General features: G+C 36.6%; 1 pseudogene; it reads left to right on the top strand.

The window, feature by feature from the left end:
• The first annotated feature begins 8,088 nt into the window (after positions 1-8,088).
• On the top strand, positions 8,089-22,448 carry LOC133680086 (uncharacterized; annotated as a pseudogene).
• The last annotated feature ends 1,107 nt before the right edge of the window (positions 22,449-23,555 follow it).

Genomic DNA, 23,555 nt, shown 5'->3' with positions numbered 1-23,555 from the left:
CAACCATAATTCCATGAGATATCACTAGTATATGCTCTACTAATCCTTGGTCAGGGAAAAAGGAAAACATATAAAAAGTTAAGGCTTATACATGAATAAAGTAAAGAAAAGATAAACAAGCTCAAAAGGGACTCAATAAGGATAATATGCTTTAGGTTGGCTTTTTGGCTCTAGTGGTTAAAATTCCTAATGCCTTTATCATCTTCATGTATATATGTAATGTGAATGTAATCTCAACAAGATATGAAGCAAGTTCTAGAGATACATATCATTGAAAGAAGGTACAATCAAAGAATATAATGTTGAAGGCTCAAAAGCTTGCATTGGTATAACACTATAAAGTCAATATGACATATTCTCAAAGTCAATCCTTAAACCAACTAAACCTTAAAACTTGTATGCACACTCCTTCATTTGATTCATATCTTCATCTATCTCAATTAATTCTCATATCTAATACTCACATTCACATAAACCAATAGAAGTTCAAAAGATCAAACATAGAAAATTATTTTTTTTTAACAACAAAGAAAATCAAAATAAGAAAACCAACATTCTCCCAATACCCTCATATTTAAAACACGACATTGTCCTCAATGTTAAAATAAAAGAAAAGGAATATAGGAGAATGACAAAAATAAAGTAAACTGCGAAAAATAAAAGATAAGGAAAAAGAAAGCAAATCTTTTTTTTTTTTGTATGTTGGGTTGCCTCCTAGTAAGCATTTTTGTTTTATGTCATTGGCTCGACATGTTGCATGCTCATTCTTCATAGATCGGTTCACCTAACTCCGCAGAAGCGGTGAGTTCTACCATCCAACCTTCATAGAAAGGTTTCAAGCGGTGCCCATTGACCTTGAGTACTTTGTTGGTTTCTAAACTTGTAATTTCAACTGCACCATAAGGAAAAACATTAGAAACAACAAAGGGTCCAATCCAACGAGAGCGCAACTTTCTAGGAAAAAATTTTAAACGCGAATGATGAAGAAGGACTTTGTCTCCAACATTAAACTCTTTTCTTGTAATCCTTCGGTCATGGAGACTCTTAGTCTTTTCTTTCTAAATCCTTGCATTCTTATAAGTATCATATTGTATTTCTTCCAACGTAATTCCAATCTTTTTGGGCACCAAAAGGATAGACGCCACCCATTCACTGTCTATGATGGGGTGAATGACTTCTGCATTATGGGGAACAATTTGCAAAGCTTGCAAAGACAATACTGATTCATGCATGTTTTGAGGAACACATATATGCCTCTCTATTCTATCTTGGTAAAATCATAGCCATAGCTCAAAGCTACGCTTAATCCATCCTCACTATCAAAATCACAAAATTGTTGCACACACTTATCAATTTGGTCATAACATGTCATTGCATCATGAAAATTAAATTTATTTTTTTCATCTCCTACCTCCATAGACAAAGTATCCTTACCACAATCAATTTTTGTATTGGCAGTTTTCAAGAATGGTCTCCTAAATAATATATGAGTGTTGTTTGATGAATCACAAGAATCATGTTCTATATCGAGAATATAAAAGTCGCATGGAATGACCAAACTAGGACATCTTCTATCACACCAAGTGGGTAAACAAAACTACGACCCGCAAGTTGTATTACAATGCTAGTTTTATTCAAAGGCTCAAGACTGAGAGAATCATAAACATGTTTAGGCATAACACTAATGGATACACCTAAATCGCACAAGGCCCTTTTGAAACTAGCATTACCAATAACACTTGAGATAGTAAACACACCTGGGTCCTTTTGCTTCAAAAGCATATTCTTTTGAACAACAGCAGATACAACTTCACCCATACTTACCATTTCATGACCTTTCAGTTTGAAAGCTCTCTTGGTAGTACACAACTCCTTCAAGAATTTGGCATACTTGGGGATTTGTTTGATAGCATCAAGCAAAGGAATGTTGAGTTCTACTTTCTTGAAAACCTCTAAAATCTCTTTTTCTTTGTCCTCTTTTTTTGACCTAGAAGAATTCACAGGAAAGGGTGGAATTGTTTTAAAACTGGAATTCATTGAGTGAGGAGTTACCTCTAGAGTGTTGGTTGATGTTTCAGTTTGTGTAGGAGAAGGATGTTCCTTCTTTGTACTTAATTTGATTTCTATCTCTTCTTCTTCCTCCATCTCAATTTGTTTCGACCTTTTCTCTTCAAGTTCTTTTCCACTTTGCAGCATGATTGCACTAACATTCTTTATTGGATTTAATGTTTGAGAGGGCAATTTTCCATTCATCTATGCTTCCAATTTCCCCACACTTGAAGTTACTTGCCCTATTTGCTTCTCCAAGTTGTGAATACTTGACCTTGTTTCCTGTTGAAAAGACATGATATTTTGTTGCAGGTCACTGTGTTAGAAGCCAAAGTTTTCATCATCTCATGAAGATCATCACTGAATGACGACCCCATAACATTGGAGTTTGTGAATGGAGGGGGTTGTCTTGCTTGATAATTCTGTTGGGGCTAAAATCCATGGGGATGGAACTGTCGGCCTTGATTGCCTTGTTGAGGTGGGTTCCTATAACATAAGTTTGAATGATCTCTCCATCCAGAATTGTACGTGTTGGAAAAAGGATCATATTTACGTTGGGACTGTCCATTGAATCCTTCATCAACTGCATGAACCTGTTCAATGTAATCTTTTTGCATTGCTGGGCAAATATATGAGGTATGTCCTTGTAAGGAACATATGCTACAAACTTTCACCTGCTGTACATTTCCACAAGCCAAATAACGCACAAGAGAAGTAAGATCATTAACTTTATTTTCAAGGTTAGAAATACTTACCTCATTTACTCGTTTGTTTGTGAAGTCTCCACGCGTGCCAAATTGTTTCGAGTTGGTTGCCATGTTTGAGATCAATTGGCGTGCAGCCTCGGGTGTCTTATCTACCAATGCCCCTTCACTTGCAGCATCAATGATACTACAGTTAGTAGGCATCAATCCTTCATAGAAATATTGAATGAGCAGCTAATCAGGTATTTGATGATGAGGACATTGAATGCACAGTTGCACAAATCTTTTCCAATACTCGGAAAGTGTCTCTTTATGAGATTGTCGAATCCCACATATTTCTTTCCTTATGTTGGCAACTCAAGATGCTGGGAAATACTTTTCAAGAAAAATCTTCTTCATGGCATTCCACGTTTCAATGGAACCTGGGAGAATAAAGAAAAACCATGCTTTTGCTGCCCCTTTTAAAGAGAAAGCGAAAGTTTTCAACTTAACTTGTTCTTCATAAACTCCATTCGGTTTCATGCCAACGCAAACCATATGGAACTCTTTGAGATGAGTATGAGGATCTTCACCTACAAGACCATTGAATGTTGGTAGCAAATGTATAAAACCAGATTTGAGCTCGAAGTTTACATTATTGTCGATGTTGATGCATAATGGTTGATTTTTCATGTTAGGAGTAGCAAGCTCCTTGAGTGTTTGTTTTCGTTCAACAGTCATGGTGTTGACGCGAGCTTCCTTTCGTAACCTGCGTAAAGTGTTTTCTATTTAGAGATCCACCTGCACTTGAATCTGGTTAGTAGAATGGGTTACAGGCATAAATCATCAAGAAAACTCAAAAGAAACCAACCACAAAAGAGATCAAAAACAATGCAAATTGTACGAAAATTCTATGCTAAAAAACTAAAACTGCCTAAAAACCCTAGAAAATAGTGGAATTTAGCCTCGTTAGGGTGGGGCTAGTGGTTTACCACTAGTCCTGTTTAGAATGTTGTTTCCCTTTCGGAAATAAAAGGCTGATACCTAATTCCACCAAAAAATCTATTTTGAACAATACCGCTACCGTAATGAACAGTACCGCAACAAGCAAAAATTCTGTTTCTTTTTTTTTTCAGAAAAAGAAATAACAATCACAGCAAATAAAAATAATAGCATAAGAATCAACTAAAATTACTTCCCTAGCAATGGCGCCAAAATTTGTTGTGATGTCGCGGTCGCACAAATTAATTACCCTAGCTTCAAATACAACACACAAGATAGTATAGAGCAAAGAAGGGGTCGATCCCACGAGGAAGGTTCAAGTCGGATTTTTATGCTAGATGATATGCAATTTGGGGGGGTTTGGACGTTATCTAGGCTAAAGCAAAAGAAAATAGAAAACTATCTAACAAAATTTAATAAAATCAAAAAATTATCAAGAGAACAAACCTTGGTTACAAGCACACATCCACCTATAGAAATCAGAACTGATCATGGAAATGAAACATCAATTTATATTCTGAATATTTATCTCTTCTTAGCATTGGTTAGTTAACGGATCCGCCGTATAACTAACCCTAACCATCAAACAACCACAATGTCCGCACTAGTAATTTAATTCAATGACAGCCTTAAGAACTAGATAAGTTGATTAATCAAGAAAACATAACTGCTCGCAGTCTGACGCGGGACAACAAGCAAAAGAATTAAAGCCGGGAAATGAAAGAAGCCTAGAGGAAGAAGAGGAGAAGAAGAAAGCCAAAGAAGAGAGGAGAGGAGAGTAGGGAGATGCAAAAATCTGCAATTTTCATTAATCATCAATAATGACCATGTCTCAAGATGATAGAACATATAAATAGTAAATCTTAGAACATCCCACTGGGCTCGGCCCATCAAATTAAACTGTTTAACATAAATAATAAAATAACAATGAGCAGACCCAAATTGGCTACATAAATAAAATTACAATGAAATAGGCCCAAATGGGCTTAGTCCCCCAACCAAAACGTGACGGGCTGGGCCATCCTACGTCGCCTCCGTCCATATACTCGTGTAGTTTGTGGTGTGGGTCTGGTGTCCCCACCAACTCTCCCGGGGTTAGAGAAACTCGACCCCGTCGAGTGTAATACTGGCCGACTCTGATAGTACTCCCAAAGATCTGGGTCAAGCTGCTGCAAAGTATCTCTAGTAATCCAAGTGCAATCTGAGTCAAGTCGACCCACCCAACGAACTAGAAACCGTTGAACCTCACCATTCCTGTTAAAAACAACTTGTTCATCCAGAATAGCATCAATATTATCCTTTTATGCTGATGTTAAGGTGAAAGGGATAGAGGTTTCAATAGGTTCATTAGGAGGGGAGTTAAGTGGTAGCTCAAATGGATCATCTGGGATAGGAAGTGGTTTGTGGTAGGCAACTAGATCCTCAATATTAAATGTAGAGCTAATGCCAAAATCATGTGGTAAATCAAGAACATAAGCATTTGGACCAACTCGTTGTAGCACTTTGAAAGGCTCGGCACTGCGCGCATGTAATTTTCGATTGGCTCCCGGAGGAAACCGCTCGGGTCTAACCCGTATCATAACATAGTCTCCCACATTAAACTCATTATGTCGTCTATGTAAATCAGCTTGAAGTTTATAATGCGCATTACTTGCTTGAATCTGTTTAGTGATCTCAATATGCAAATCCTGAATTCTACATGCAAAAGACTCGGCTGACTCAGACACTCTAGCATGAAGGGACATAGGAAGAAGGTCTAAAGGTTTCCTAGGCTTGTAACCATGTACAACTTCAAAGGGACTCATGCCTATCGACCTATTGATAGAACTATTATAGGCAAACTGGGCCGTAGGAAGAATCAGGTCCCAATTCCGATTATGATCATTCACACCTTAAAAGGTTGCCCAAACTCCTGTTAACCACCTCGGTTTGACCATCAGTTTGGGGGTGGTAAGCAGTAGAAAACTTCAATTTGGTGCCCACCATATGCCAAAGGGTTTTCCAAAAATAGCTTGTGAATCTAACATCCCTATCCGACACTATGGTTTGAGGGAGACCATACAATTTGACAATCTCGTCAAAATAGAGTCTTGCAACTTTGGAGGCATCTGTGGTCTTAGTACAAGGAATAAAATGGGCCATCTTAGAGAAGCGGTCGACAACCACGAAAATAGAATCATGTTTCTTTACAGTACGTGGAAGCCCAAGCACAAAATCCATGCTCACATCTTGCCAAGGGCAAGTAGGAACGGGCAATGGGGTGTAAAGACCAGTATTTTGTTTTCTATGCTTAGCTAGTTGGCAAGTTCGACATTGACCTACCAATTTGGCGACATCTCTCTTCAAGCTAGACAAAAAAAATTGGCGTTCCACTTCTGCGATGGTTTTATTCCTTCCAAAATGTCCTGAGAGACCTCCAGCATGAATCTCCCATATCAAAAAGTAACGCACAGATGTTTTCGGGATACAAAGCTTATTATCCCGAAATAAGTACCCACCTTGGAGGTGATAACCATTTATAGCACGGTGACTCTCATCCTTCAATGTCAAGTATATTTCTCCAAATTCTGAACAAGATTCATACTCCTCTTTGAGTCTCTCAAATCCTGTGACTTCGACACTCATTACGGATAACAGCGCTACCCGACGACTCAAAGCATCTGCAGCCTTATTCTCTATTCCAGATTTATGTTTCAAAACAAATGAGTATGCCTGCAAATATTCAACCCAATGACCATGCCTATGATTAAGCTTCTTTTGGGAGTTAAGGTAGCGGAGGGCCTCATGGTCGGAGTAAAGAACAAACTCCTGTGGTAGCAAGTAATGGCGCCAATAACACAAGGCCTGAACCACCGCATAAAACTCCTTATCATAAGTTGAGTACTTTTGTTTTGCTTCATTAAGTTTCTCACTAAAGTAGGCTACAGGGTGACGTTCCTGACTAAGTACTCCACCTATACCGACTCTCGAAGCATCACATTCTACTTCAAACACTTTAGTAAAATTAGGTAGCCGCATTACTGGGGCCTCCGTCATTTTCTTCTTAACCTCCTCAAATGCTCTATTAGCTCCTTTACTCCACTTAAACTCACCTTGTTTCAAACAATCTGTAATAGGCGACATGATGGTGCTAAATCCCTTAATAAAATGACGATAGAAAGTCGCAAGCCCATGAAAACTACGAACCTCATGAATAGTCTTAGGCTCAGGCCAATCTACTATCGCTTGGACTTTCTGGGGGTCAGCAGAGACTCCTTTCCATGACACTATAAACCCTAAGAAGACCACTTGATATGTAAAGAAAGAACACTTTTTGACATTTGCAAACAAACTTGCCTTTCTTAGGGTGGTACAAACTTGGATAAGATGATCGAAATGTTCTTCCTTGGTTTTGCTATAAATAAGAATATCATCAAAGTATACCACCAAGAACTTTCCCATAAATGGTCGAAGCACTTGTGTCATTACTCTCATAAAAGTGCTAGGTGCATTGGAAAGGCCAAAAGGCATGACTAACCATTCATATAAACCATCTTTAGTCTTAAATGCCGTTTTCCATTCATCGCCCGGACGGATCCTAATCTGATGATACCCACTCTTCAAGTCAATCTTAGAAAAGATCTGGGCTCCTGCCATCATATCTAGCATGTCATCCAATCGAGGAATTGGAAAACAATACTTGATTGTAATCCTATTGATGGCTCGACTGTCAACACACATTCTCCACGACCCATCTTTCTTGGGTGTTAACAGTGCAGGTACCGCACAAGGGCTTAAACTCTCTTGTATAAATCCCTTTTGTAGCAACTTACCTATTTGCCTTTGCAATTCAGCATGTTCACTCGGGTTCATCCTATAGTGAGGCAAGTTCGGTAGTGTGGCCCCAGGGACAAAATCTATGGCATGTTGAACATCACGCATAGGGGGTAAAACATCAGGTAGTTCAGAAGGGAAAACATCTAGAAATTCTTTCAACACTTCTCTTACCTCTTCAGGGGGCTCCTCTAAAAAGTCTTCGACAATCTCTTTAGCCACTACAGCAAACACAACAGCCTCCTCACAAATCTCCTTATCAAACTCCCTAGGACTTATTATGTTAAGCCCTCCTTCTTTCACTTTATTCTTCTTCTGACTATTATCATTAGACCTTGGAGGTAGCCCAATAAGTTGGATTTTTTTACCTTGAAAAGTGAATGAACAAGAATTTGATCGTCCAAAGATTGTAACGTCCAAATCATACAACCAAGGCCTACCCAAAATGACGTGTCTAGGTTAATTATATTCTCAGCTGTGGTTTTCTTTCTTTCTTCCTTGCTTCCCTAGCTTCTGCGAACTGTGTCCGCTGCTGTCGGCGATGGTGCACGAAGCGGGGCTTCGTGATTCTGCTTGGGGCCGGCGGTGCGAGGGAAGAGGCGGCGGTGTCTGTGGAGCCTCTGCTGGACGGGGGCTGTTGATGTGTGGATCGGTCGTTGCTGCTGAAGGCGATGGCGCTGTGGATGGCGGGTCGCGGTTGGTGCTGGTGCTGTTACTGCGGTGATGCTTCTGTGGTGTTTGGTCGGCGAAGATGGAGGGTATTGTTGGGTCTGTTCCTTTGTTTCCCTTCTGTTTGCTGTCTTCCTTTTAGTTCGTTTCTTCTTTGCAGATCCGGCAGTCGGTTCTCAGGAGTGGGGCTGCTTCTGTGGGCGTCACTGGAGGAAGGAGGACTGTTGTTGGTCGGTGAAGAAGCTGGAAGGCGGAGGCTTGCTCCTCTGGAGGCTGTCGCTGCTAAGGAGTCGCCAAAGAACAGGGACTGCTGGTGGCGAAGAACAGTGACGATGAACAGTAGGTTTTTTTTTTCAGAAGAGTAGGGTTTTACATAAATGTATAGATCGTTTAATTGTAAGAACAATTAAAAGCCATGCTCTGATACCAAATTTGACGCGGGACAACAAGCAAAAGAAAAAGCCGGGAAAAGAAAGAAGCCTAGAGGAAGAAGAGGAGAAGAAGAAAGCCAAAGAAGAGAGGAGAGGAGAGTAGGGAGATGCAAAAATCTGCAATTTTCATTAATCATCAATAATGACCATGTCTCAAGATGATAGAACATATAAATAGTAAATCTTAGAACATCCCACTGGGCTCGGCCCATCAAATTAAACTGTTTAACATAAATAATAAAATAACAATGAGCAGACCCAAATTGGCTACATAAATAAAATTACAATGAAATAGGCCCAAATGGGCTTAGTCCCCCAACCAAAGCGTGACGGGCTGGGCCATCCTACGTCGCCTCCGTCCATATACTCGTGTAGTTTGTGGTGTGGGTCTGGTGTCCCCACCACAATCTATGTTTGATTTGATTAAATGTTCTCCCTAAGATTAATAACGTATATCCGCCACAATTATTAAACTCAGTTGCTTCACAAGTTCATATACCACAACTCCGGTTTTGATATCAAACTTAACAATAGATTGTCTACAATAATAACTTAGAGTCCGCTCTAGCAATTAAAATAAACAATCATAGAAAAAAATAAGCATAGGAGAACAAAGATATTTCATCATATAAACTGAAAAGAAAATGTAAAATAAATCTCACAGTTCTTAAAATTTGAAGGTTTCTGTGTCCTTGCAACCAAGAAAAAGTGTTTAACCTTGCATGTTTGTTGAACAACTAATTAAAAAGAAGGAAGAATGCATAATTTTGAGTTTCTTAGAGGAGGGGGGCGTTTTTCTCCTCTTGGCTGGCTACTCCCCTTCTCTTCTCTCATTCTTTTTATATCATATGAAACCCTAGTCTCTATTTTACAAAATAGTCCTCCCTTAAATAGACTGTTTACATTTAAGTACTTCAATAAATATTTTTCTAAAAAAGAAGAAATAGCCTTACATGAAATATTCAAGCTTTGACTTAGAGGAGCTAAATTGCTGAAATAAAAACTTGGATATCGGTTTAGATGCTTCGGAACGTAATTTGGACTCGTTTCTTCACGAAACCTGTTTGGTGGTAGAATTCAGTTGTCATCTTTGAAAACTCATATATCCCTCATATGGCATCTTTTTTTGCTAAACTTTGGAGAGTTTATAGGCCTTTGAGTTAGGAATCCAAGAAAATTGAGTTTGCATCAATTGGACTTCTGTAGCTCCAGAAATTTTATATATAAAACATAGGCAAAACACTAGTTAAATTTTGGTGAAACTATCGAATAATATAGTTGCATCAGTATTTGATAAATTCAGGAACATAAATTTTTTTAGCACCATCACATTTGGAACTAGACACATCTCTGCAGCCTATATTGGATTATATAAGTCTACTCCTTTAATGACCCTAATTCTGGCTTCCAGTGCTGCCATCTTATCTTGATCAATGTCATTAGATGATTTTCTCTTATCGGACTCGTTGACAAATGCATCCATGATTGTAGGGGTTGGCGTTGATGTCGCTGACTGCACAAATATTGGATTGTGTTAGGGCTCCTGACCATGTTCGCTCATTCTTTCTTCGGGCTGAGCTGTTGTTAGGGTCTGAACAAAGGTGACGAGTTGGTTGCAAGGACCTTTACCAGAGACATTTCTAAGTGCTTACTCGAGTAAGCTATTGAGGCGAGTCACACTAACTTTTAGAGAATCCAATTCTTCTTGGAAGTGAGCATCACAGTGAGCACACTCTTTATCTTTCATGTTTCTTGGTCGAAGTCAAGTGTTGTAGACTTTGCGGATTAAAGCTCTTTGGGGACCTATATTTCAACCTAGTATAGATGCATATTGGGTATAGATTAACCTGTTTGAAGGGCTAATCCATGACGTCTTTGTTGAATATAGGCAAAAATTCATAGTCTGATTAATTTGAAAGGATCTTTCCTAAGTAGAGATTTCAAAACAATAAGGTGGGTCTAAGTCTCTTTTAAAAATAATTTTTACATGGGGTAATTTTGACTTTAGTCTTTAGGAAATTCCTCAGCTAATCATCTCAGATTCTTACCTATATTTAGAAAACAATCATGGTCCTAGCTCAAAAAATCCTGCGAAGTTCAGGATTATTAATCAGGTTTGCTTTGATGCAAAATGAATTATTAGGGAGCCTGTACCCTAAGAGAAGGTTCTAGGTCATTACATGAGGGTAAGCTTTCTACTTGATCTCAAAAAGGTCTATAAACTGCCCAATGACCACTTTACGTGAAGGCAATATAAGGGTATAAGGAATAGTTGGGGTACAGTGTGATCGCCATTGTCGAGTAAACATCATAGTTGGATGTTTCATAAGTCTTCACTGATTAGTACTTAAAAGTGCATTTTTATCAAGGTTTTATATCATCATTTTGCACTTAAAGTATCAATAACTCCTTAACTAAAGCATGTTTTATAATAACATATCTAATTATATAAGATACCTTTAATTTATGGTAAATGTTCATCTTAAATGCAGGCCTATCACATAAATGAAAGAATTGATTGATGAGTTGAAATACTGAAATTGAAAGGACAAAGAGATGGCCAAACTTAGAAAAGAGATGCTGGTGCAGTCCAAACTGGAACACTGTTCGGTAATTGGGTCATATCTGGAGCTGTAGATCTTGGATCTAGGTCCATTTTATATGGATGGAAAGATAAGACATAGGCCTACAACTTTCATGTGGAGCCCAAGATTTAAAAAGGCCGTTTTCAAGTCCAAATTGTAGCAACAACGAAGACATCCGAATCTGTCCTGCAGCCCAGACACTGTTCAGTGTTCAGCCCATATCTCAAGTTCTAGAAGTCCAAATAATCTTAAATTTTTAACCTGGAAAGATGAGACAATTTCCTAGAACTTTCATGATTCAAGTTTGTTCAAATTATGACGTCATCAATGACGTTTTTGGCAGACAAGAAGATAAGAATTGTCACCAAGTCAAGATGTGGCCACCCACTCATCAATTAGTCAACAAATCAATAGTTCCGAATTTTGGCCTATAAAAGGAGGCATTTGCCATGTATTTAGGCATCTTGGTGTTCAGATCAAGATCATGCTCTTGCTTTCTCTCTTTATATTTTGTAATGCTTAAGTTTTGCTTATAATTAATCTCTTGCTTATGCTTTTCATTTCCTTTCCTTGTTTATTTATGTTTCTTTCTTTCATTATGTTTAGTTAAGTTAATTATGTCAAGGTGAAAAGGGTACACTAATGGTGTAAGAATATGTATAATATAAACTTAACATGGACCTTAACGTTGGATACTAACATGCTTTATATTTGCTATCTTGTCCACTTTTAATACTTTGCTTGTTAAATGGTTAATCTAGATTTATGTTGTATAACACTTGGTACAACAAATACTTGGCACTTTCATAGCCCATACTGTATGGTATAACCGACACCTGAGCTATGAAAGGAACTTGATTTGTTGTTAACATAAGTTATAATCATGAATGCCTGACAACATTTACAAGTATTAGCATTATTCGAATAAGATAACTAATGTAATCATGTTAACAATTTATAATCCGATTGGAACCTCCTTTGTGTGTGGTTTCCAGTTGAATAATAAGAGTTTATACTATACTTGTTTGATGTACCATTAGTGGATCCTCTAACCTTGACATTTGTTGTTATCATTGTTTAATCCTTACGTTAATCTTCCATCTCAAAGTTCTCATCAACTTCTTCTTCTTCTTCTTTATTATTATCATTATTAATAGTATTATTGGTGTTATTATTATTACTACTACTACTACTACTATTATTGTTGTTGGTGTTACTATTGTTGTTATATTATTGTTGCTTATAATTTATACAAGTAACCTCCCTGTGGTTCGACCCCGGTCTTGCCGGGTTATTTATTACTTCGACACTCCTGCACTTGGGAAAAGACATCAATCTTTTGGTCGTGTCAAGTTTTTGGCGCCGTTGCCGGGGAGGTAAATTCTTGTACAAATTATAGTATTTACTTTATTTTCTCTTTTCTCTTTTCTTGTATCTAACTTTGTTTCTTTTGTTTTGTTTCTCTTTCTTTTGTTTTCTTCTTCTTTTTATTCTCTTCTTACACGTGCATGAGAGTGTGGTCACGTACATTAAGTGGTAGACTTTGTAGGATATCCTCATCATTTTCAGAAAATATGGCCGAAGAAGATAACCAATCCCTTCATAATGAGAATAATGAGAATATTCGGGTTAGAACTCTTAGAGACCACATGAATCCCACAAGAACAAGTGCACCCTCATGCATAGTTTTTCCTTCTGATGCATCTCATTTTAATTTTAAGACAGGCATTATTCAACTTTTACCATCTTTTCATGGCTTAGATTTAGAAAATCCATACTTGCATTTAAGGGAATTTGAGGAGGTTTGCAACACATATAATGACTCAAATTGTAGCATGAACACCATTAGATTGAAGCTTTTTCCTTTTTCATTAAAAGATAAAGCTAAAACATGGCTACAAAATTTGAGACCTGGATCCATTCGTGCTTGGGATGAAATGCAACAACAATTTTTAAAGAAGTTTTTTCCATCCCACAGAACAAACTCTTTCAAAAGACAAATCATTACTTTCTCTCAAAAACTAGGAGAAACATTTTATCAATGTTGGGATAGGTATCGAGACTTACTTAATACTTGCCCCCATCATGGTTTTGAAACATGGAGATTAGTTTCACATTTTTATGAAGGGTTAACTCCTAGAGATAGGCAAATGGTTGAATTGATGTGCAATGGAACTTTTGAGGATAAAGACCCTAATGAAGCAATGGAATACCTAGACTTGCTAGCTGAAAATGCGCAAAATTAGGACACCACAGGTACTTATGAGGCACCAAGTAAAACCCAACCTCATACATCTAGTGGAGGTATGTACAACCTTAGGGAAGATCATGACCTCCAAGCCAAGTTTGTATCTTTAGCTAGAAAGGTTGAGGCACTAGAATTAAAAAAGAGTGGTCAATTAAAATCTGTTCAAGACATTGCATGTCAAATCTGTGAAACCAACGAACATTCAACCAATGATTGTCCAACCTTGCCTTCTTTTAAAGAATGTCTCCATGAACAAGCCCATGCATTAAACAGTTTTCAAAGGCCCAATCATAACCCATATTCACAAACATACAACCCTGGTTGGAGAAACCACCCAAATTTTAGTTGGAAGAGTGAGAACAATAATGCTCAAAATTCACAGCCACCGTTTCAAGCACACCCTAATTTCCAAAATTCTCATGGATATGCACCTCCTTATGCTCCCCCTCCTAGAAGAAATCTTGAGGAAACATTGCATGCATTTATTTTTGCAAGAGGCAATTAACACTCAACTTGCTCAAAGCATGACAGATTTTAAAGATACTCTTGCAAAATTGACATCTGCCCTCAGTTTCCAAGAGAAAGGTAAGTTTCCATCTCAACCACAACAAAATCCCAAGGGGCAATACAATGCGAATGCAAGTAGTTCGGGAAGCCAACACATGGATCACGTAAAATCAGTCATCACTCTTCGCAGTGGTAAGGTTATTGAAAAACCCATTCTTGAACCTTGTGAGAATGATGATGAATCAATCTCTGAGGGTAAGGAAGGGGTTGAATCTGATCATTGCAAAGAAAAGACTGATTCTCCGCCAGCACTTCCATTTCCTCATGCCATGACCAAACAAAGGAAAGTCAATCACAACTCTGAAATCTTTGAAACTTTCAAACAGGTAAGGATCAATATACCTTTGTTGGATGCTATTAAACAGGTTCCTTCTTATGCTAAATTTTTGAAAGATCTGTGCACTGTGAAGAGAAAACTGAATGTGAAAAAGAAAGCCTTCTTAGCCGAACAAGTAAGTGCCATTCTTCAGAACAATAATGCATTGAAATATAAAGACCCTGGTTGTCCTACAATTTCATGCTTTATTGGAGAACATAAAATTGAAAGAGCTTTACTTGATCTTGGAGCTAGTGTGAATTTACTTCCATATTCAGTTTTTCAAAGTCTCAATCTAGGTGAGTTAAAACCAACTTCTGTGACTCTTTTACTTGTCGATAGATCTGTAAAAGTGCCTAGAGGAATAGTTGAAGATGTGTTAGTACAAGTCAATAAATTCATTTATCCTGTGGATTTTATTGTCTTGGATACACAGCCTGTTGAAGCATGTAATTCATTTCCTGTTATTTTAGGACGTCCATTTCTTGCAACTTCTAATGCATTGATTAATTGTAGGAATGGACTGATGAAGCTATCTTTTGGAAACATGACATTGGAGATGAATATTTTCAACATTTGCAAGCAACCTGGAGATGATAATGATTTACAGGAAGTGGACTTTACTGAAAAATTAGTTCATGATCAATTTCAAACCACTTCCAATGAAATTGAGATTGATGAATCTGATGATTTGCAAATGGTCTATTTTCAGGAAGAATCAAAGGCAAGTAATTGGAGACCACAAATTGAGGAATTGCCGCCACGATCAATTGAGCCAATACCTTCAAGTGTTCAACCACCAAAACCTGATTTGAAGCCGTTACCCCTCAATCTCAAATACTCATTTTTGGAAGAAAATGAAACTTTTCCGGTAATAATCTCTTCCAAACTTAATGCACAGCAAGAAGGTAAGTTATTACAAACTCTGAAAATGCATAAAAATGCATTAGGATGGACCATAGCTGACATAAAAGGAATTAGTCCTTTGATTTGCACTCACAGGATTTATTTGGAGGAAAATGCTAAACCCTCTAGAGAAATGCAACGAAGGCTTAATCCTAATATGAAAGAAGTAGTGAAAAATGAAGTCATTAAGCTTCTAGATAATGGAATCATTTATCCTATTTCTGACAGCAAATGGGTAAGTCCTACTCAAGTGGTACCTAAGAAGTCTGGAGTCACTGTGATAACAAATGAAAAAAATGAGTTAATTCCAACTAGGACTATTACTGGTTGGCGCATGTGCATTGATTATAGGAAACTTAATTCAATGACTAGAAAAGATCATTTTCCCTTACCTTTCATGGATCAAATCCTAGAAAGAGTTGCAGGTCATGAATTTTATTGTTTCCTAGATGGCTATTCAGGTTATAACCAAATTGAAATTGCATTGGAAGATCAAGAGAAAACTACTTTCACATGTCCATTTGGCACTTTTGCATATCGAAGGATTCCTTTTGGATTATGTAATGCACCTGCCACGTTTCAAAGATGCATGCTTAGTATATTTAGTGATATGGTTGAACGTTTTCTTGAGATTTTTATGGATGATTTTTCTGTTTTTGGTGATTCATTTGATGATTGTTTGACTAACTTAGAAAAGGTTTTGAGCAGGTGTGAAGAGAAGAATCTTGTACTGAATTGGGAAAAATGTCACTTTATGGTAACAAACGGCATTGTACTTGGTCACATTGTTTCATCAAAAGGAATTGAGGTTGACAAATCTAAAATCGAGTTAATTGCTAACTTGCCAACACCAAAATCCATTAAAGATGTTAGATCATTCTTAGGACATGCTGGTTTTTATAGAAGGTTCATCAAAGATTTTAGTGTAATATCTAAGCCCTTGAGCAACCTTCTAACAAAGGATAATATTTTTGAATGGACTGAACATTGTGAAGAAGCCTTTGTTAAACTTAAAAACTTGCTTACTTCTGCTCCTATCATTCAACCTCCTGATTGGTCTTTACCTTTTGAAATAATGTGTGACGCTAGTGATTATGCCGTGGGTGCTGTCTTGGGACAAAGAAAAGATAAGAAACCTTATGTGATTTACTATGCAAGTAAAACTTTAAATAGTGCTCAAATGAATTACACCACTACTGAAAAAGAATTACTTGCAGTAGTATTTGCATGTGAAAATTCAGGTCTTATCTTGTTGGCTCACCTGTTGTTGTTTACAGTGATCATGCAGCATTGAAATATCTTCTTTCTAAGAAAGATTCTAAGGCTAGATTGGTTTGGTGGATTTTGTTACTTCAAGAATTTGATATCACAATCAAAGACAAGAAAGGCACCGAAAATGTTGTCGCCGATCATTTGTCAAGATTGACAACAGATTCAAAATCTGACATCACACCAATCGATGACTACTTTCCTGATGAATCTTTATTTTCTGTCTCTACGATGCCTTGGTTTGCTAATATTGTTAATTTTCTTGTTTCAGGACAATTGCCAGCTCATTGGAGTACCCAAGACAAAAGAAAGTTCTTGAACGAAGTAAAGAACTTTTATTGGGATGACCCTTATTTATTCAAATATTGTCCTGATCAAATATTTCGAAGATGCATTCCTGACAATGAGGTAAGTAGTGTCATTAAATTTTGTCATTCTGAGGCATGTGGGGGCCATTTCTCATCAAGAAAGACAACTGCAAAAATCTTACAATGCGGATTTTACTGGCCCACCATGTTCAAGGACTCACATGCATTCTGTAAGATTTGTGAAAATTGTCAAAAGTTAGGATCTATTTCAAAACGTCACATGATGCCTTTAAATCCTATTCTTGTCATTGAGATCTTTGACTGTTGGGGTATAGATTTCATGGGTCCATTTCCTTCATCATTTGGTTTCGTGTACATATTAGTCGCAGTAGATTATGTTTCAAAATGGATAGAGGCAATTCCAAGTCGAAACAATGATCACAAAACAGTGATAAAATTCTTGAAAGAAAATATTTTGAGTCGATTTGGAATCCCTCGAGCCATGATAAGTGATGGTGGAACACATTTCTGCAACAAGCCATTTGAGTCTTTAATGAAGAAATATGGAATCACTCACAAAGTTGCCACCCCTTATCACCCTCAGACTAGTGGGCAGGTAGAGCTTGCTAATAGGGAGATCAAACAAATCTTGGAGAAAACAGTGAACCCTAATAGGAAAGACTGGTCTTTAAGACTTAATGATGCACTTTGGGCTTATTGAACTGCTTATAAAACATCATTAGGTATGTCACCTTATAGACTAGTCTATGGAAAACCTTGTCACTTGCCTGTGGAACTTGAACATAAAGCTTATTGGGCTATTAAAGCTTTTAATTCAAACCTTGATGATGCTGGTCAACTGCGAAAATTACAAATAAATGAGCTTGAGGAAATAAGAAATGATGCATATGAAAATTCAAGAATTCATAAAGCAAGAATCAAAGAGTTTCATGACAAGAAAATATTGAGAAAAACATTCAATGTTGGTCAAAAAGTCTTGCTTTATAATTTTCGACTCCATTTATTTCCTGGAAAACTAAGATCAAGATGGAGTGGTCCTTTCATTGTGAAACATGTGTATCCATATGGGGCCTGTGATATCGAGAATCCAAAGAATGGCAATGTTTTCAAGGTAAATGGACATCGTTTGAAAGTTTACTTTGATAATTTTTCAGTTGAAAATGATTCGATTGAATTGAGTGATCCTGTATATAAAGATTGATTAGTTTTCTCACATTGTTTTGTGTTTCATTTTGATAGTTTCTCTCACCCCGGTCAAAAGGCGGATAACGGTACTCCGTGACTTAAGTCGGTTCTTTCAGTTTCCCATAATAACTGATATCTGTCTATATTTGTGCAATTCTTTACTCTTTCTCTCTTCTTTGAATCTCTTCTCCAATTCTCATTTCAAAATGGACACCATTCTTGAAAAATTAAAAAAGTACTTTCCCGCTCTACCTCAGAATGCGATTACAAAAATTTACCGTGCTAGGTGTGCAAGATTGAAGTTGTTAATGGATCATGGAATTCCTGAAGATATTCGTTGGCTGATTGAAGCAAAGGTCCGATTATCAGGTGAGTCCTCCAATTCTTTCATTTCACACATGCCTGGAACAGGTAAAAGCACTTTTGCAAAGAAACGTCGTGCAAAACGACTGAAAGTCTGTCACAAATGTGCCAGATGGACTTGTAATGCAACATGTCGTTCTTTAGGAATGGTATCTATAAACCGTGAAGATAAAATACAATTCATTAAGGATGGCCTGAGTAAGGGGTCTTTAGATAATCTTTTGTTGACCCTTGAGACGCATCCTAGTGGAGATGTGCATCGTGCAATTCATGATTTATGGCCCCATTTTCATAAAGAACATGATAGACTTAGTCTTGGGAATCTGACTAAAAAAGACCCTGTTTGCCAGTTTTTAAGAAAACTGGATGGGAAGCCTATCCCCGACCCATAGAGGGCGTTTAAGCCGTTCTTGGACGTAAAACCAAGGGAAGATGTGAGCCACAATCACAACTACTTGTATATACACATGCTTTTTCAAAATAAATAAATAAATAAATAAAGAGAGAGAGAGAGTGTGAGATTCCAGCTGGCCTACATATAGGTGGTATGATTGCATCTTCAATTTCTCATCTATAAAATCTTCTCTTCCTTCCCCTCATTTCTACTCATCCTTTACATTAGACAGATATAGAAGCGTGTAGAAATGGCAGGTTCCTCAAGTTATCACATAAAAAATATTTGTGTTTTCGGTGGATCCAGTCCTGAGAAGGAAATAGCATTTTTAGAAACAGCAAATCATCTTGGTCAGGTCCTAGCTGAGAGAAAGATTCATTTAGTGTATGGGGGAGGCAGCCTTGGGTTAATGGGGGGTGTGGCGATAGCTGCATTTTTAGGAGGTAGTCAAGTTTTGGGGGTCGTCCCTGAAGCTTTAACAAAAGGGGACATCATTGGAAGAACAATTGGAGAGGAACTACAGGTCTCCACAATGTTTGATCGAATGAATACAATGTTTAACCATGCTGATGCCTTCATTGCCTTACCAGGTGGTCTGGGCACATTGGAAGAGATCTTTCATATTTCCTCTTGGGCCCAACTTCACATTCACCATAAACCTATAGGTTTGCTCAATGTTAATGGTTTTTATGATACTTTGTTGTCTTTTCTTGATCAAGCTATGGAACAGGAATTTCTAACATCTTCGGCATGACAAATCATAATCTCTGCTGCTACTGCTGAACAATTGATCGACAAACTACAATCTTTCACCCCTGTAATTGATCCTTCCATGAGTCGCATCAATTGGTCAACTACAGAAAGCCGTAAAAAGCTTAGATTGGATTTGAGCCTTCGTTTGTGAATCCTTGTGTCTTTTGGTTTTATTTCTCACATAGTATTTTGTTCTGTTATTTGTTATATTTGTTTAAGTGTGTTTCAGGTTTGTCAGTGTTCGTTGTTTCAGGTGATGTCTTCTATACTCTATCTTTCTACCTTAGGACAATGTCTCGTTTTGGTTGGGGGGAGAGGGTAGTAGTATTTCAAAAAAAAAAAAAAAAAACCAACTAACTGTTTTTGTTTTAAAAACCATTTGGCAAAACTGTTATTACTAGGATGGCAGAGTAAGGGGGAATGACTCTTGAGACGCATCTTAGTAAACATTTTCTAATGGTTATTTGCAATATTCATAACAAGGCCTATTAGAATACTTCTTGAAATATTCAGGTTTACAAACTCTCGCATTGTTATCACTTGGTTCTGCTCCTATACTCATTTAACAAATATTCTTAAACCTTCATTTTCACACACACACTTTAACATATGATTGTGGGTTGCACATTGGATTATTACATTATTTATGTTCTTTTGTTAAAGGTAACAACTAAGGGATAGGGATAGTCTATAATTTCCAAAAAACAAAAAAAAAACGAAAAAACAAAAAAAAAAAGAGAAAAAAAAAACAAAAAACAAAAAAAAAAGAGAAAAAAATGATGATAATAAAAACGTAGATAAGTTTGGTTTCGTAGCCTCCCTAACCTAAGCAATTAAGCCCGAAGGGGTGTTTTAACACCTAATACCCTAAAGTCAACTGACTTGAGAGCTATTGGCCCAAAGCTTGTTACATGGGTTAAAGATGCATTGTGTTTTATGTTATATGTATAGATATTAAAAAAAAAAAGTAAAATAAAATAAAATAATCCCAACCTAAGGAAGTTAACCTTAAACATTAGAACAAAATATTGTTTTCTTCCAACAAAAGCCCCATAATCTATGTTTCATACATTGAGCACATAACAAGGAAGGTTTATTAATATTTTGTTTAAGAGGTATTGAGCAGATATATAAAATTTAATGAGAGTTTGTTTATCTGAATAGATTAATGGAAGTTGAATGATGAATGCCTTGCTTTGTGGAATTTGCAAATTGTTTTTCTATTTTAACGCCTTAATCACTAGGGACTAGTAATAAGCTGGTTGGGGGGGTGTGATTAGTACTTAAAAGTGCATTTTTATCAAGGTTTTATATCATCATTTTGCACTTAAAGTATCAATAACTCCTTAACTAAAGCATGTTTTATAATAACATATCTAATTATATAAGATACCTTTAATTTATGGTAAATGTTCATCTTAAATGCAGGCCTATCACATAAATGAAAGAATTGATTGATGAGTTGAAGTACTGAAATTGAAAGGACAAAGAGATGGCCAAACTTAGAAAAGAGATGCTGGTGCAGTCCAAACTGGAACACTGTTCGGTAATTGGGTCATATCTGGAGTTGTAGATCTTGGATTTAGGTCCATTTTATATGGATGGAAAGATAAGACATAGGCCTACAACTTTCATGTGGAGCCTAAGATTTAAAAAGGCCGTTTTCAAGTCCAAATTATAGCAACAACGAAGAAGTCCGAATCTGTCCTGCAGCCCAGACACTATTCAGTGTTCAGCCCATATCTCGAGTTCTAGAAGTCCAAATGATCTTAAATTTTTACCCTGGAAAGATGAGACAATTTCCTAGAACTTTGATGATTCAAGTTTGTTCAAATTATGACGTCATCAATGACGTTTTTGGCAGACAAGAAGATAAGAATTGTCACCAAGTCAAGATGTGGCCACCCACTCATCAATTAGTCAACAAATCAATAGTTCCGAATTTTGGCCTATAAAAGGAGGCATTTGCCATGTATTTAGGCATCTTGGTGTTCAGATCAAGATCATGCTCTTGCTTTCTCTCTTTATATTTTGTAATGCTTAAGTTTTGCTTATAATTAATCTCTTACTTATGCTTTTCATTTCCTTTCCTTGTTTATTTATGTTTCTTTCTTTCATTATGTTTAGTTAAGTTAATTATGTCAAGGTGAAAAGGGTACACTAATGGTGTAAGAATAAGTATAATATAAACTTAACATGGACCTTAACGTTGGATACTAACATGCTTTATATTTGCTATCTTGTCCACTTTTAATACTTTGCTTGTTAAATGGTTAATCTAGATTTATGTTGTATAACACTTGATACAACAAATACTTGGCACTTTCATAGCCCATACTGTATGGTATAACCGACACCTGAGCTATGAAAGGAACTTGATTTGTTGTTAACATAAGTTATAATCATGAATGTCTGACAACATTTACAAGTATTAGCATTATTCGAATAAGATAACTAATGTAATCATGTTAACAATTTATAATCCGATTGGAACCTCCTTTGTGTGTGGTTTCCAGTTGAATAATAAGAGTTTATACTATACTTGTTTGATGTACCATTAGTGGATTCTCTAACCTTGACATTTGTTGTTATCATTGTTTAATCCTTACGTTAATCTTCCATCTCAAAGTTCTCATCAACTTCTTCTTCTTCTTCTTTATTATTATCATTATTAATAGTATTATTGGTGTTATTATTATTACTACTACTACTACTACTATTATTGTTGTTGGTGTTACTATTGTTGTTATATTATTGTTGCTTATAATTTATACAAGTAACCTCCCTGTGGTTCGACCCCGGTCTTGCCGGGTTATTTATTACTTCGACACTCCTGCACTTGGGAAAAGACATCAATCTTTTGGTCGTGTCATTCACCCTAACTGAAAGTCATAAAACATACTACTACTGCCCACCTAACCTAAAAATAAGTTTATTCGCAAAAATTAAAATGCAACAACGCATTAATCCATACCTGATGTACCTATGCATGAATAAGAAGTAAAAAGCATGTTAAAACAGTAAAAATATGAGCTAATGTAACATCCTCATATCCAGGATTAAGCAACAATTTCATGTCAACTGATACATAGAGTACTTATATATATGTGTGTGTGTGTGCGCGCGCGCGCGGCGCATGGTGTTTATTTTAAATTTTACCAAAATTTTAGTCTCTCTTACATTGGGAGGTCCTAAGTTATCGACATTTAACTTATTTACACTTCTAATATTTCACATCTCATAACTCAATCACGACCTAATCATTTTGGGTCTCAATCCCACAAACATCATCGTCATCACAACCATAATATTTATAACATACATTGAACAACAAATATCATTATAGAGGAATAAATAAGATAAACATGTATACATGAACACATTCATATCAAATTTAGAGTTAAGATTATCTATTCAAGTTTAAACATTGATTATACAAATTAAGTTATATAAAAGTTGTAATATTACAAAATACAAGGGTATACTTCCTAGAACCTAAAAATACAAAAAATGAACATAAGTTAGGATCTACTCCTGTCGTGTATGTGAGGGTCCTGAAACAAAATACATATTATTGAAACATGAATATCATAATAAATATAACAACACAAATATCCAACAATTTAAAAAGGCAAACATGCATTCATATTTTATTCACTTCTCCCTTTTGGTTTTCATTGGAAACTCTTTCTCATTCAACTACTAAAAACCATTTTCTTTTCCATTATCAACCTCCATTCAAGATTTCATAAGATCAACCATGATTATTTCCTCTTTAACACATTACTGATACCAATTTCACTGGTATCATCATCACCCCGTAGGAGTCGATGCAAGGTGATCCCCTTCCCCAGAATCCTAATATACATACACTAAATATATGCTAGCCAATACATGTTGATCCCCTTACCCGGGATCCTAACATACACTAAATCTATGCTAGTCAAAACATGATGATCCCTTTTCCCAAGGATCCTAACATACATTAAATGT

The sequence above is a fragment of the Populus nigra genome, chromosome 19, assembly GCF_951802175.1.
Source record: "Populus nigra chromosome 19, ddPopNigr1.1, whole genome shotgun sequence".
NCBI classification, from domain to species: domain Eukaryota; kingdom Viridiplantae; phylum Streptophyta; class Magnoliopsida; order Malpighiales; family Salicaceae; genus Populus; species Populus nigra.
Note: the sequence above shows the minus strand (reverse complement) of the source record. Positions and strands in the feature narration are given on the sequence as shown.